Source organism: Mustela erminea, chromosome 8, assembly GCF_009829155.1.
Source record: "Mustela erminea isolate mMusErm1 chromosome 8, mMusErm1.Pri, whole genome shotgun sequence".
In the NCBI taxonomy this organism is placed as follows: domain Eukaryota; kingdom Metazoa; phylum Chordata; class Mammalia; order Carnivora; family Mustelidae; genus Mustela; species Mustela erminea.
The window spans coordinates 104,856,090-104,870,086 of NC_045621.1; the positions used below are offsets into that span (position 1 = coordinate 104,856,090).

At 47.0% G+C, this 13,997-nt stretch overlaps 1 long non-coding RNA gene across 1 annotated transcript in view; it reads left to right on the forward strand.

Annotated features, from left to right (window-relative positions):
- Positions 1-3,519: 3,519 nt before the first annotated feature.
- Positions 3,520-13,997, forward strand: part of LOC116597025 — a 34,814-nt gene continuing 24,336 nt past the window's right edge. Inside the window, exons 1-2 of the long non-coding RNA XR_004288446.1 lie at positions 3,520-3,684; positions 4,201-4,391. This is a non-coding gene — a long non-coding RNA (uncharacterized LOC116597025). The remainder of the gene's footprint in view (positions 3,685-4,200; positions 4,392-13,997) is intronic.

The following is a 13,997-nucleotide window of genomic DNA, read 5'->3' on the forward strand; positions in this document are numbered from 1 at the left end:
CAGCTCTATTTTTTTTTTTAGTTTATTGTTGTTATATTTTTAAATATTTAATGTTTTAGTCTATTAATTTAGTTTTCAGTTTCTCTACCTTTGTGAATTTTATTTTGACAAGTGAGTAATATCTTGGAAACATGCAACTAAAAAACATACAAAGTGTTTCTCATTTAAGAACATCCTTCAAAAAATAAATATTTTTGCAATGCAAATAATCTCCCCTCATTTGTGTGATTTCCGAGTTTGGATATTTCTTACAGCATTTTCACACTTAGAATAAGTGTAGATGAAGAGACAGCAGACCTGATGCTAGAATCAGCCCTACCTCAGCTGCCTCTGCTCAAATGTGGATCCTGGTGCATTTCCCCTTGACCTTGTAGAGCTAAGATCTTGAATGTGACGGCACCTCAGCCGCATGGAGCCATAAAAAAATGCAAGGTGGGCATCTGCTTTCTTAGCCGGGTGCCAGCTACTGTAGGGTAAACAAAGTCACTCCACTACAGGAAGGTCTGGCCCAGAGGACATTACAGTTATTTTCTCTGGTCCCCCTCCCCAGTCCGTACACGGCTAAGAAGCAGTAAAAATTTGGGGGCCGTTTGGTTCATGACAGTGTTACATTGAACATAATTAAAACTTCAGACAGCAGATGCTGTGGGAATGCAGGACATGGGAAGCTGAAGTCCCCACCCACATACCAGGCAAACAGAGTCCTCAGAAACTCTCCCTTTCCTTGCCCCATCAGCCCCAGCACGCCAACAAAGCCTGCTTGCATTTACAGACAGAAGTCGTGGCATTTCTCATTTGAACTAGCTGTTCTGGGGGCCCCTAGGTGGCTCAGTCGGTTAGGCATCTGACTCTTGATTTCAGATCAGGTCATGATCTCAAGGTTGTGAGATTGAGTCTGTGTCTGGCTCCGCACTCAGTGTGGATTCTACTCCCTCTGCTCCTGCCCCTTCCCCCTCAAAATAAATAAAATCTTTCAACCAGCTGTACTGAATGGAGCCTAGGAAAGAACATTTTATTCCATGTGCACATTGTCATGATGCTCAGAGACCATGAAGCTCCCATTTAGCTCTGGGTGGAGAGGGGACCTCGGCTGGCATTTCCTGCTCGGCTTCTCTCCCTCCATGGCAGGAAAGGGAAAGCCCTGCACCATTAAGTGGAGGTTGTTCCCTGTAGCCCCTTTATCACCTGGGGTTAGCTGGGCCAAACTCAGATGTTGAAATGCCTTTTGGACCTATTGCTGGGGCCTGTGGATGAGAAGCTCATGAAGACAGTGAGTGCTTCAAATGGGTGTGACCAGATTGCAGTGAACCAACCAGGATAATGGGAATCCAAATTCAGACAGCTGGTTTGGAAGGCAGTGACCACAGAAGTGGAGCGCAGTCCCTCTCCCCGGAGGACTACATTATAGTTGGGGGGACCAAAATAGGATGGGCTGCCATTTCTCCTTTCAGGATCTTACAGTTGAGTTGTGAGGGCCCGAATAACATAGGGGAGATGTCCTTGAAAGAGTACAAAGGTGATGATATGCAATGTGGAATTCTCAGATTTTAAGCATTTGGTAATTGAGAGATGTATGAGGAATTAACAAGGGAGATTTTGCGTTTATTAATCAGTGTACAAAAAGTAAAGTCTGGTCATCCTAGTTCTTCTTCCCTCTATTTGTCTTCTTGGCACAGGGTGTAGCTGGTCATGAAATCCAAGGTATAGGGAGAGACAGAGTGTTCTATCAAAATGAGGCTGAAGGATCTGCTAAGAGGAAGTTGAACTTGGCAGCACTGAGGGTCTGATCATTTTGGAGATAACACTTTGGGCTTATGAAGTCTCCCTTCTCCTTCCTCTCCTCCTGCTTTAGTCTGTATCCTCCTCCCCTACTCCTCCATCAGACCCATCTTGAGTGGACTCCCCAAAGGACCAAAGAACTGATGCCTGAAAAGAAGCTGGGATGAAGGTCAGGACAGCACAGGTTAAAAGGAAGCTCAGAGCCAGGCGGGGGGCAGCGAGAGCAGTGAGCACTTCTGAAAGGGAGAGATTATCCTTGACAGCTGTGGACAGGGCAGCCCCGGGGGGCTGTGGAGAGTCAAGAATGAGGCTTCCCTCCACGGGAGGCAGAGATGCAGGCCTGTAGTGGAGTGACTTTGTTTACCCTACAGTAGCTGGCACCTGGCTAAGAAAGCAGATGCCCACCTGAGCTGAAGCAGCTCATTATATCAACCAATCCAATAAACCCCACTCTGGCTCAGTTGTGAATTTGCTTGCTTTTGAGTCACTCCCTGGGATGAGGTGGCTTGGAAAATCTCTCTCAGGGAGAAGCCCTGCAGACCTGGTATTTGTCAATCTGTTTTTGCCTCCAAGACTCCTGACCCTGTTGGTTCAGGTGCCTGGGCCCAGGCTCTGCCACGTGGGTGTCCCGGTCAGGATAAGAGTGAAGGCCAGAAGCAGACAGTCTGTAAGTAGGGGAGACACTACTGTTAGGAAGACCCTGTTGGGTGGTGGTTCTGGGGATGTTGAGAAGGGACTGGAGATTGCCTATGCCCTTGACACCCTGGGAGGAGGTGGTGGTGGGAGAGAGGTGATGTGTGGGCTTTCCCCACCTGCTCACATTCTCAGTGTCCTCCTCTCTCCCTGCTTCTGTCCTCGAGTCTCAGTAGGGGTGAGTGTTGACAACACCTGGCATCAGGGAAGCAACATGTCCTTTTTCTCTCATTTCCTGGTCAGCACAGTGCTGGTATGAATGGCTCTGGCTCCATCATCACGGGGAAGCTCCTACTGACTCTCAAGTCCATCATTCAGGAGGAGGAATAAACGACTGCTTACTGCTGAAGTGTGAACTCTTTCAAAGAAGCTGCTTGGCTGCCACAATTCAATGCTAAAGAGAGAAAACTTGCTTTATTGGGAAAGGATGTCCGGCTTGTCTGTAGATGTGGAACTCACAGTTCTACAATTTCTTTTTTCTTATGTTATTTTAGTCACCATACAGTACATCACAATTTCAATTTAAGACTGTAAAATTGTAGGTGAGCTAGAAAGACACAGTTAGAAAACCATGTGCTAGGCAACACCTCCCCCCACCCACCCCAGGTCAGGGAAGGATCAAAGGTAAAGAAGACAGTCTCTCTCTTTATAGAACAACCTCCCCCCACCCACACACACACACACACACACACAAAAAGGAAAAAAAAAGATTGCTTGAAAGCCAAGGTAATGATAAGTGGGCCCAGCAGGGAGCATCCCCTGAGGCTAACAGTTCATTGGTATAGCAGAGGCTGGGTTCATTGGTAGCAGAAACACGGCACCTAGGGGGCTGGGGAGCACACAGAAGGTGGAGAGTCTCCCGGGGTATGCGGGAGTAGAGCAGCACCAGGAAGAGCTAAATGGGAGGGTGGCAGGGATCATGAACCTTGTGTGTGTAGGGGGAGGGGAGCTGCCCCGCCCGCCTCTTCCGGTCACACGACTTCCGGCGAGGCCGCCTTGCCCTGAGCTTCCGCTTCCTCAGAGGCCCAACCGGAAGAGGAGTTATTCACTTGGGCGTGTGGAATGGGTGCGGGAATGATGTATGTGAGGGCATTCGGTGACTAGTGAACTTGAGGGTCGCGACTTTCTTGTGCCTCAGAATCACCTAGAGGGCTGTTGAGGCTCGACACGACCCCGGATATAAGGCTGGGTTGGAATTCGCGTCTCTAACCGGTGCTCAGACGCCGCTGATGCTGGCCGGGAGCGCTGTTGTGAATGTTTGTGGCTGGGGGTGGGGGGAGGAAACCTGGCACTCATTTAACTAACTAACTAACTAACTAACTAACTAATTTATTTATTTATTGCGTGTTATTAACCAAATTAGGTTTAAATGCATGGGAAGGAAGGAGAGCATCACGCACGCTCTTGTCCTCCCTCTGCTTATTGTACCTGATAATGACAGCCTTAGGAATGAAACAGATATGGAGTTTTCTGATTAATTATCCTAACGTTTTTGCACCAAGGGGAGACAGACCCTTGTTTGGAGGCTAGTACCGAAATCTGCTGGAGCTTGTTTAAGCATAAAAGGAAAATGTTTTCTGAGCTAGGGGGGAGGATTTGAAAGCTGCTGGAAGTGTAGCCGGCCCCATCCTGGTCTCCAGAATAGGGGAAGCCCACCCTGCTAGGCTGTCTGTCCATCTTCCTCTTTCTTCCCGCCCTGTAGAACAACGTTCTCTTCCTGCTTCCCAGGCCGTATCGTGGCTCACGGCGCCCGTCAGTCAGCCGCCTGCTTTCTGCCCTTCCAAGGAGTGTCGCTGGTGGAATCCGCACCCTGCCTAGAGGCCTTCCGGAAGCGCCGGTCACCACGGAAACAACGTGCTCCTGACCTGGAATGTGCCTGTTTCAGGATCTCCACCTGGAGCTTCAGTGCTGTGCCCCAGGTGACACGGGGAAGTTGTCCTTTCCTTCCTTCTTGCTGTCCTGCAGGTGTTTAAAGATCACTCTTTTCATGTCTTGCTGAAAGGCCAAATTGCTGCCTCTTTCTCTTTTACTGCATGGTGTGTGAGGCAGAGTTTGGCCGTCGGGATGCGGTCTGAGTGGAAGGATGATTATTTCAGGACCCATTCAAACATCAGTGAGCCTCTGCTGTGGGTACAGCGCTCTCCCAGGTTCCGGGAACACAAAAACGAATGTGAAAAATGGTCCTCCGCGTGCAGGCTGGGGTGGCAGGGAGACCTGGGTGTGCAGATGGGGATGGAGGGTCCTGGGAGGACTGTAGGTAGGGTGCAGAGGAGGGGGAGGAGGATGGGTGTATAGGGGCAGAGCCCTCCAGGCAGCACACTTGGGGATGGCACACAGAACCAGAATGGTCATGGGGTGTGGTTAAAGCAGTGGGGTTGGGTGTGAGAGCACTGGCCTGTGTGAGCTAGGAGAGGCTAGACAGAGCGCCCAGATCAGGCTGTGAAAACCATCCTTCTGCCTCCCGCCTCGATGGCTGCACAATGGCATCACCAGGAGAGCGTCCCTAAGTTTCCAGCGCTCATGCCTGGCCCAGCACTGAGATCTGAATGTCAGGTATGCCAAGGATGGGACATTTGGAAAGCTCCCCAGGTGTCTCTAGTATACAGCAAAGTGAAAAGCACTGGAGTAGCGCAGGGGTTCTTAAAGAGTGACCCCTGGACCAGCAGTGTCAACATTCCCTGGGCATTTGTTAGAAATGGGAGTTCTCAGAACCCACCTCAGTCCTGGGGATCAGAGACGGTGGGGGCAGGGCCCAGTAGCTGTGTTTCAATAGCCCTCTTGGTGATTCTGTTACCCTTGGACAGAGACTTGGGTTTGAGACTTGGACTTTTGGGGCCTAAAATCCAGGAAGACTGGCTTTTTTTTTTCCTTCCATTTTTTTGCTATGTAGTATATCTTTCCTGAGGCAATGAGGGTAGACCCAGCTACTTGCTTTGGGGCCAGGAGCAAGGGGGGGTGGTGGTGGGAAGGGGACAGGTAGGGAGAAAAAACATCTGTACACAATTGTCTTGCAACATTAGCCAACCATAGACAAGTCTCAGGAGCTGGTAAAGGTGGGCAGAGGTACACCTGCAGGTCTGGAAGGGGTTGGGTTTCCTGCTTGACCTTGGCTGGAGTGTGAGGTGCTAATGGAGGTTTGCACTCCTGTTCTGCTAGGACTAGGTGGGGTTGAGGTCCTTGCCCTCAGGCCTGTCTAAACCAGCGGACTTCACCTCTTGGTGATTTACCTGAACCTCCTGAGATCTGCTGGGCCCAGGCTCCTGCCAGGACAACGGACCCTTCTTCAACACCAACACTGGCGATGTCCGAGGACAGGTGTTAATAGGTGTGTAGGCTGCGTGTACCTGGATGCTGGCCTGTGAGGGCATGATGCACCTCTCTCAGGTTCTGGGGGATAGGAAGGGAAGAGTATCATCCCTGATATGGTGAGCGTGTGGGGACCACGGGCAGGTGGGGACCCTTGCTTGAGGACCGGTGACCCCTAACACCCTCACCTGATCTGCTCATCTGACTCCTATTGGTGTTGCTGAGAGCTTGGCTACGAACATGCCAGGTCTTGGGAAAGTTACTCCATATTACAAACATGCCAGGTCTTGGGAAAGTTACTCCATATTCCCAAGCAGCAGTGTCCCCATCCATAAATGGGGTCTGTAACAGCGTCAGGAATCTTCACAGAGAGATAATGTGGGAGAGTGCTCCTTAAGTCCACGTGGCACATCCAGGAAGATGAGCTCTTCTGGAAACCCTTGCCGACCCCACAGACTGAGCCAGGTGCCACCATGGACTCCCACAGCTCTGGGAGCCCTTCAGGAGGGCAGTGGTCAGATGCACAGCTGCTCTGTTTATGTGCTGGTTTCTCCATGGACCCTGAGTGCCTGATAATGGAGATAGTCTTTTTTCTCTGTCCCTATGTGTCTGGCACATGCCAGAGCAGGTGGTGCTTTGATCACCGTGTAACCACAGTGACCAGATCCAGGTGCTGGATCTTATTGCCAGGGCCTTCCTCTTGGTGGTCGCATGCCACCCTCATGCTTCGTGGGGCCACAGGGAGATTCCTTTGTCTCCCAACCCCATCCCATTTGTCCAGGCCTTATGTCTCCTCCGTTACATTGAAATGGTCCCTATTAGGGGGTAAGAAAGATCACAGGGGGTGGGGGTGAAGATGGGGGAGATCAGGCACAATAATAGTTTTTTTTTTAAGATTTTTTTATTTATTCATTTGACAGAGAGAGAGAGAGAGAGAGATGGAGAGAGAGAGAGAGAGACTGGGAACATAAGCAGGGGGAGTGGCAGGAAGAGAGAGAAGCATACTTCCTCTCCTGGGAAGGGAGCCCGATGTAGGGCTCTGTCTTATAACTCTGGGATCATGACCTGGGCCGAAGGCAGACTCTTAACTGACCGAGCCACCCAGGCACCCTGGGTAACACAGTAATTCCCACGCAAAGCGACAAGAACCCAGAAGACAGCAGCAGCAGGGGTGATGGTGGTGGTGGTGGAGATGGCCAGCCCAGGGGAGTGGTTAGCAGGGATGGCTGAGTGGCAGGGGGGATGGGCAGTGGGCAGCATAATGTAGTAAATGACCCTAATTTCAAAAGAACCTCTGGGACTGGGGCTTAGGCCTTGGTTTAAAACAAAGACAAAGACAAAAACAAAAACCCAAAAAATATTCCAAGGGGAATCTAACATGCAACCAAGGCAGAAAATACTTAATGTTGGATTTCCCTGCATTAGCTGCAGATGAAGGAACTATCCAGAAGAGCCCGGGGCTTCCTCTCAACGGTGTGAACGAACAGCCTGTAATGGCACCTGTGCCCATGCTCTCGCAGGAATACAGTGTTTTCGATGACTGCACAGAAAGTCCATTCCTGCAAAAAGGAATATTACTATCTGTAATTAAAACTTTAGCAGCACCTTGACCCTCTTTTCATGCTTATGAATGATTTATATTTTTTAATCTTAATGTTGCATTATCATTGCTGTGCCTTTCCTTTTGCTGCAGGGAAAAATACAGCAAAATGCTTGAATTGTCCAGATTCTCACACCTGGGTCTTAAAGGGAAGCTTGGAGGGTGAGTAAGTCTGCCTCCAGGGTCTTTATCTGGGAGGAGCTTGGGTGCTGGTGGGGAAGTTGAGAGGGGCAGTGCATTTAGATAAGACCAGCTGATGAAAATAATCCTTGAAACAAGAGTTGAATAGAGTTTGCAGGGTTTTATGTGCTTTTGAAATCAATGATGTTGACCAGTCCAAGACACTTCATTCTCAAAATCTGGGCTTGATTGCATCTTGAAGTTCCACCTTCAAGTTCCGGAAGGCCTTTATATTCTTTTCCTGTTCCTTCCAGCCTTGTGTTTGGGATCCGTTGGTCTATGGTGGGCTCCCTAGGCTCAGAAAAACCCCATTTTTGGGATTTTATGAGTATGACACAACCCTTAGGAAGCTGAGAGTCCTGTGTGGAGGAATGGACATCAGCTACAAGCAGAGTTAAAAGCAGAAGGATAGAGAAAAGGTTAGAGACATAGAGGAGGGATATCTAATCCAGCCCAAGGAGTGGGGCCATCTCTAAAGTTTTCTCAAAGGAGATCACATTTTATTTGGGTTTTGAAGGGTGAATAGTAGTGTTCTAGAACTGGTGGGGGATGGTGGTGGTAAAGAAAGAAAAAAGAAACTGAGTTGCATTTCTCCCAGTTTCCAGAGAATGGATGGGGCAGCGAAGAAGACAGCCTAGTCTTGGGGAGCCTGGGTGGCTCAGTTGGTTAAGCATTTGCCTTTGGCTCAGGTCATGATCCCAGAGTCCTGGAATCAAGCCCCGCATCAGGCCCCCTGCTCAGTGGGAAGCCTGCTTCTTCCTCTCCCACTCTCCATGCATGTGTTCCCTGTCCCGCTGTCTCTGTCTCTCTCTCTGTCAAATAAATAAATAAAATCTTGAAAAAAAAAGAGGAAGACAGCTTAGTCTTATTTCACAGTGTTGGAGGTATAGCCTTGAGTGAGACAAACAGGATAGCATTTACTCTTTGCTTTTGGGGTGAGAGCATGGCTATTTAGTAGCAAGAATTTAGACTTTGGGGTTAGAGAGAACTAGCACTGAATCCTTGCTCAGCTTCTACCAGCCATGAGACCCTGGGTATATTACTTTCCTTCTCAGAACCTCACTTTTTTTTGTCCTGCTTATTATAGTGGATAGTGACCTTGGTGCCAAAACCTGAAGAGTTATTTCAGAAACCAAGCTCACCCTGGTGGGATGGTGCAGGTGAACATACTAAGCAGGGACAGTGGATGGAGGATATTGGGCAAAGGCAACTTTATGAACTGAGCCATCAGTCAGAGGGAGGAGGGGCTCAAGATCTGAGATTATTTCTTTAGAATTTTTTAAAAAAATATTTTATTTATTTATTTGTTGGAGAGAGAGAGAGAGAGAGCGCATACACAGGCAGGGGGAGCAGCAGGCAGAGGGAGAAGCAGATTCCCCACTGAGCACAAAACCTGATATGGGACTTGATCCCAGGACCCTGAGATCATGACCCGAGCTGAAGGCAGGTATTTAACCACCTGAGCCACCCCTCTTTAGAAAAAGTTTTAATTGGAGTATAGTTGACATACAGCGCTATATTAGTTTCAGGTGTACAACACCGTAATTTGGCAAGGTTATCCATCATGCAGTTCTTGCCCTGATAAGTCTAGTTACCATCTGTCACCATACAAAGTCATTACAACATTATTGACTCTATTCCCTATGCTGTACTTTTCCATCCCTGTGACTTAATTTATTTTATAGATGGAAGTTTCTACCTCTTAATCCCCTTCACCTATTTTTCCCATCCCCCTCCCACCTCCCCTTTGGCAACCACCAGTTCTCTGTATTTATGAATCTGTTTCTATTTTTGTTGTTTTGTTTATTTCTATTCTGAATATAAGTGAAATCATATAGTATTTGTTGTCTGATTTATTTCATTTAGCATAATACTCTCTAGGTCTATTCATGTTGTTGCAAATGGCAAGATTTCATTCTTTTTTATGGCTGAGTAGTGTGGCATCGTATACATATACAAATTCTGTATCCATCCATCGATAGACAAATCTAAGAGATTGCTTTCATATCTTAGTTATTGTAAATAATACTGCAGTAAGCATAGGGGTGCAGATATCTTTTCAAATTCATGTTTTTGTTTTGTTTTCTTTGGATAAATACCCAGAGGTGGAATAGCTAGATCCTATGGGGATTCCATTTTTAAGTTTTTTTGAAAAACCTTCATACTGTTTTGCATAGTGCCAGTTAGCAATTCCACTGACAGAGCACCAGAGGTCCCTTTTCTCTTCATCCTCACCAACACTTGTTATTTCTTGTCTTTTTGATACTAGTCATTCTGACAGGTGTCAAAAGACTGAGGGGGGATCTCATTGTGGTTTTGATTTGTGTTTCCCCGATAATGAGTGACACCGAGCATCTTTTCATGGGAGACCTGACTCTTAGAAACTTTCCTATGAGGCGAAACAAGCCAGGGGGCAGAATACCAGGATCAAAGAGGGAAAGGGTTACCATTGGAATGACTGGGATGTGGCCAGCATGGTGGCAGTGCCAGGCACTATTCTAAACCCTATGTAGATGCTGTAATTGAACCCTCGCATCCATTCTACCAGATTGAAGCTTTTTTTTTTTTTTTTTGGTGGTAAAATACATATAGCATTACATTCACCATTTAAACCATTTTCACGTGGTTAGTTCTAGTACATTCATATTGTTGTGCTATCAACACCACCATGCATCTCCAGTACTTTTCCATCTTCCCAGCTGAAACTCAGTGCCCATTAAACAACTCCCCAGCCCTCCCCCACCTCCTGGCCACTGTCCTTTCACTTTCTGCCTCTATGAATTTGACTACTATAGGCATAAATGGAATCATACAATCTTTCCTCTTTGTGACTGGCTTATTTTTAAATTTTTATTTATTTATTTTTTTGAGAAAGATTTAAAAAATTTTTTTTATTTCTTTTCAGCATAACAATATTCATTGTTTTTGCACCACACCCAGTGCTCCATGCAATCTCTGCCCTCCCTAATACCCACCCACACCTGGCTCCCCCAACCTTCCACCCCCCGCCTCTTCAAAACCCTCAGATTGTTTTTCAGATTCCATAGTCTCTCATGGTTCACCTTCCCTTCCAATTTCCCTCAACTCCCTTCTCTTCTCCATCTCCCCTTGTCCTCCATGTTATTTGTTATGCTCCACAAATAAGTGAAACCATAGGATAATTGACTCTCTCTGCTTGACTTATTTCACTCAGCATAATCTCTTCCAGTCCTGTCCATGTTGCTACAAAAGTTGGGTATTCATCCTTTCTGATGGAGGCATAATACTCCATAGTGTATATGGACCATATCTTCCTTATCCATTCATCCACTGAAAGGCATCTTGGTTCGTTCAGTTTGGCGACCGTGGCCATTGCTGCTGTAAACATTTGGGTACAGATGGCCCTTCTTTTCATTACATCTGTGTCTTTGGGGTAAATACCCAGTAGTGCAATTGCAGGGTCATAGGAAAGCTCTATTTTTAATTTCTTAAGGAATCTCCACACGGTCCCACCAGCAGTGTAAGAGGGTTCCCCTTTCTCCACATCCCCTCCAACACATGTTGTTTCCTGTCTTGCTAATTTTGGCCATTCTAACTGGTGTAAGGTGATATCTCAATGTGGTTTTAATTTGAATCTCCCTGATGGCTAGTGATGATGAACATTTTTTCATGTGTCTGATAGCCATTTGTATGTCTTCATTGGAGAAGTGTCTGTTCCTATTGTCTGCCCATTTTTTGATATGATTATCTGTTTTGTGTGTGTTGAGTTTAAGGAGTTCATTATAGATCCTGGATATCAACCTTTTGTCTATACTGTCATTTGCAAATATCTTCTCCCATTCCGTGGGTTGCCTCTTTGTTTTGTTGAGTGTTTCCTTTGCTGTGCAGAAGCTTTTGATCTTGATGAAGTCCCAAAAGTTTATTTTCGCTTTTGTTTCCTTTGCCTTTGGAGACATATCTTGAAAGAAGTTGCTGTGGCTGATATCGAAGATGTTACTTCCTATGTTCTCCTCTAGGATTCTGATGGATTCCTGTCTCATATTGAGGTCTTTCATCCATTTTGAGTTTATCTTTGTGTACGGTGTAAGAGAATGGTTGAGTTTCATTCTTCTATATATAGCTGTCCAGTTTTCCCAGCACCATTTATTGAAGAGACTGTCTTTTTTCCACTATATATTTTTTCCTGTTTTGTCAAAGATTATTTGACCATAGAGTTGAGGGTCCATATCTGGACTCTCTACTCTGTTCCACTGGTCTATGTGTCTATTTTTATGCCATGACTGGCTTATTTTATGTAGTCTAGTATCTTTAAGTTTCATCCATGTGGGAGCTATTTTCATCTTCATTATAAAGGATGAGAAATTAGGGGCGCCTGGGTAGTTTAGTTAGTTAAGCGTCTGCCTTCAGCTCAGGTCATGATCCAGGGGTCCTGGGATCAAACCCGAAGTTGGGCTCTATGCTCAGCAGGGAGCCTGTAGCTCTCTTTTCTTTTGCCTCCTTCTCTGCTTATGCTCTCTCTCTTGCTCACTCAGTCTTGCTCTCTCTATCTCAAATAAATAAAATCCTAAAAAAAGGATGAGAAATTAGTTTTTGGAGAGCTCCAGAAGAAAGGGTGGGATTTGAACTGAGGCAGCCCAACTCCAGAACCTAAGCTCAACCCTTGCTAGCGGGCAGGGGCCAAGGTACATCCATTCCCTGACAGTCTTCTTTACATCTCTCCAAGGCAGCCTCACTGGCACTGCATGCTCTGAGCTGAGGCTGGGGAACACTAGGCCCCTCTGCTGTCTGCTCATGGGTATCCATCAGGAAGTGACGTGTTTTCTGCCTTCGGCGGCTGCTTGTGACTTCTCTCATCAGACTTTGTGAAAACACAGGAGCTTTGTTTGCTCCTGCCCGTTTCGGAGGCTGTGTGAGAAACTGTCATCAGAGGGCTTCAGAGCAGGGTAGTGGGGAGTGTCATTGAGGTTGGGGGTGGGGGGCAGGAGAAACTTCCTGTAGGAGGAGGTGAGGCCAGACAGTGACTTTGAGGGTGGGAGGATTAGTAGGCAAGCTTGGGATATAATTATGCCAGAGAAAGGCATAAATTCCCCAAGTAAAGTAAAGCTAATTGAAATGTCAGCACCGTCACCTGTGCTCTCTCCCAGAGCCAGGATCCTCTACGCCTCATAAGAGCCCTGCCGGAAACTGTTGCCAAGAAGTGTTTTCTTTAATTGGACAAGGTGCTGGTTTAGACAATGCATCTCCAGTGTGGATTAAAGAAAAAAAGTAAATTACTTAATTGTGGTTGGCTTGATGAAGCAAATGCTTCTAAGGGAGCTGTTGGAGGAATTGGAATTTCTCCTCACCCCACTGGGTTCCTCTAATAAAAAAATCAAACCTCATCAAGGTCTTAACCTACTGGGGCTGAGGCTGGGACAAGGGACTCTCCAGCCAGCTCCCAGAAACCCATGAGGCCGGAACACCTTAGTGACCTTCTAGAAGCAGAGAGGAGAGGTGGAACTGCGGCTGGATCGGAGAAATTGTCAGTTCTTGAGGGGAAGTAAGGGACTGACACTGAGCCCAGGTCCCTGATCCCCATTGCCGGGACTTAGGAGACAATGGACCTGGAGTCTCTGACCTGGCCTGTTCCCGAAAAGGCCATGACCCTGTGCGCATGCTCCTGCGGGTCTAGTGCTGGCCGGCTTCCTCACCTGGAAAGTAATAGCCACCACTCCTTGAGTGTTTGGTATATGGGAGACACATTCTTAACGGCCATCCTATGGAGTAGTGAGGAATTAGCCCCATTAACTGATGAGCAACTTGAGATCGGGACAGGAAAGTAACCTGACCAAGATTATGGAGCTGGTAAGTGGTACAGTCAGCATGCACTCTGCACCTGTCTGTCTTCCCAACAAGAGTAGCTCCCTGTTCTTTGTGAATTGAACTGGGTAATGTTTAAGGATCCCTGGCAGACCACCGTCAGCATAATCCTCTTGGTTTTATAGATCACGCATTTAAATTGGCTCTGGGGGCTCGTGGGGCCCCAGCCACTCATGATAACACCATGCCAAATAGAATATGTTGTCTTTCCCCGTGTTTTTCATCAGCTAGCAGGTAATGAGGTTCATGATATGTACCCAGGAAGGGTGCCAAGGGTGTTCACTTCAGTTACCAGCAAACTTTAAAATAAAACCTCAGAGATGTAGAGGTTGGATGTTTAAGATCTGTGGAAACGTTAGGATCCTAGACCTAGAGAATAGGGCTTATATGGCAGGAGTTGCTTATAAGGTTTGATTCCAATAGTTAGATAACGTTATAGACCAAGCCCCCATTTCTCATGCTATTTTGGTGCCATCAGGCTTGACTAAGAAATAGGCAGGAGCTGTAATTTACCTCCAAAACATACACATATCATCTCAAAGTCAAACCCTACTATACTTGATTAATGTAGTGGGGTGTGGCCTAGAATGAGGCAGGGGCC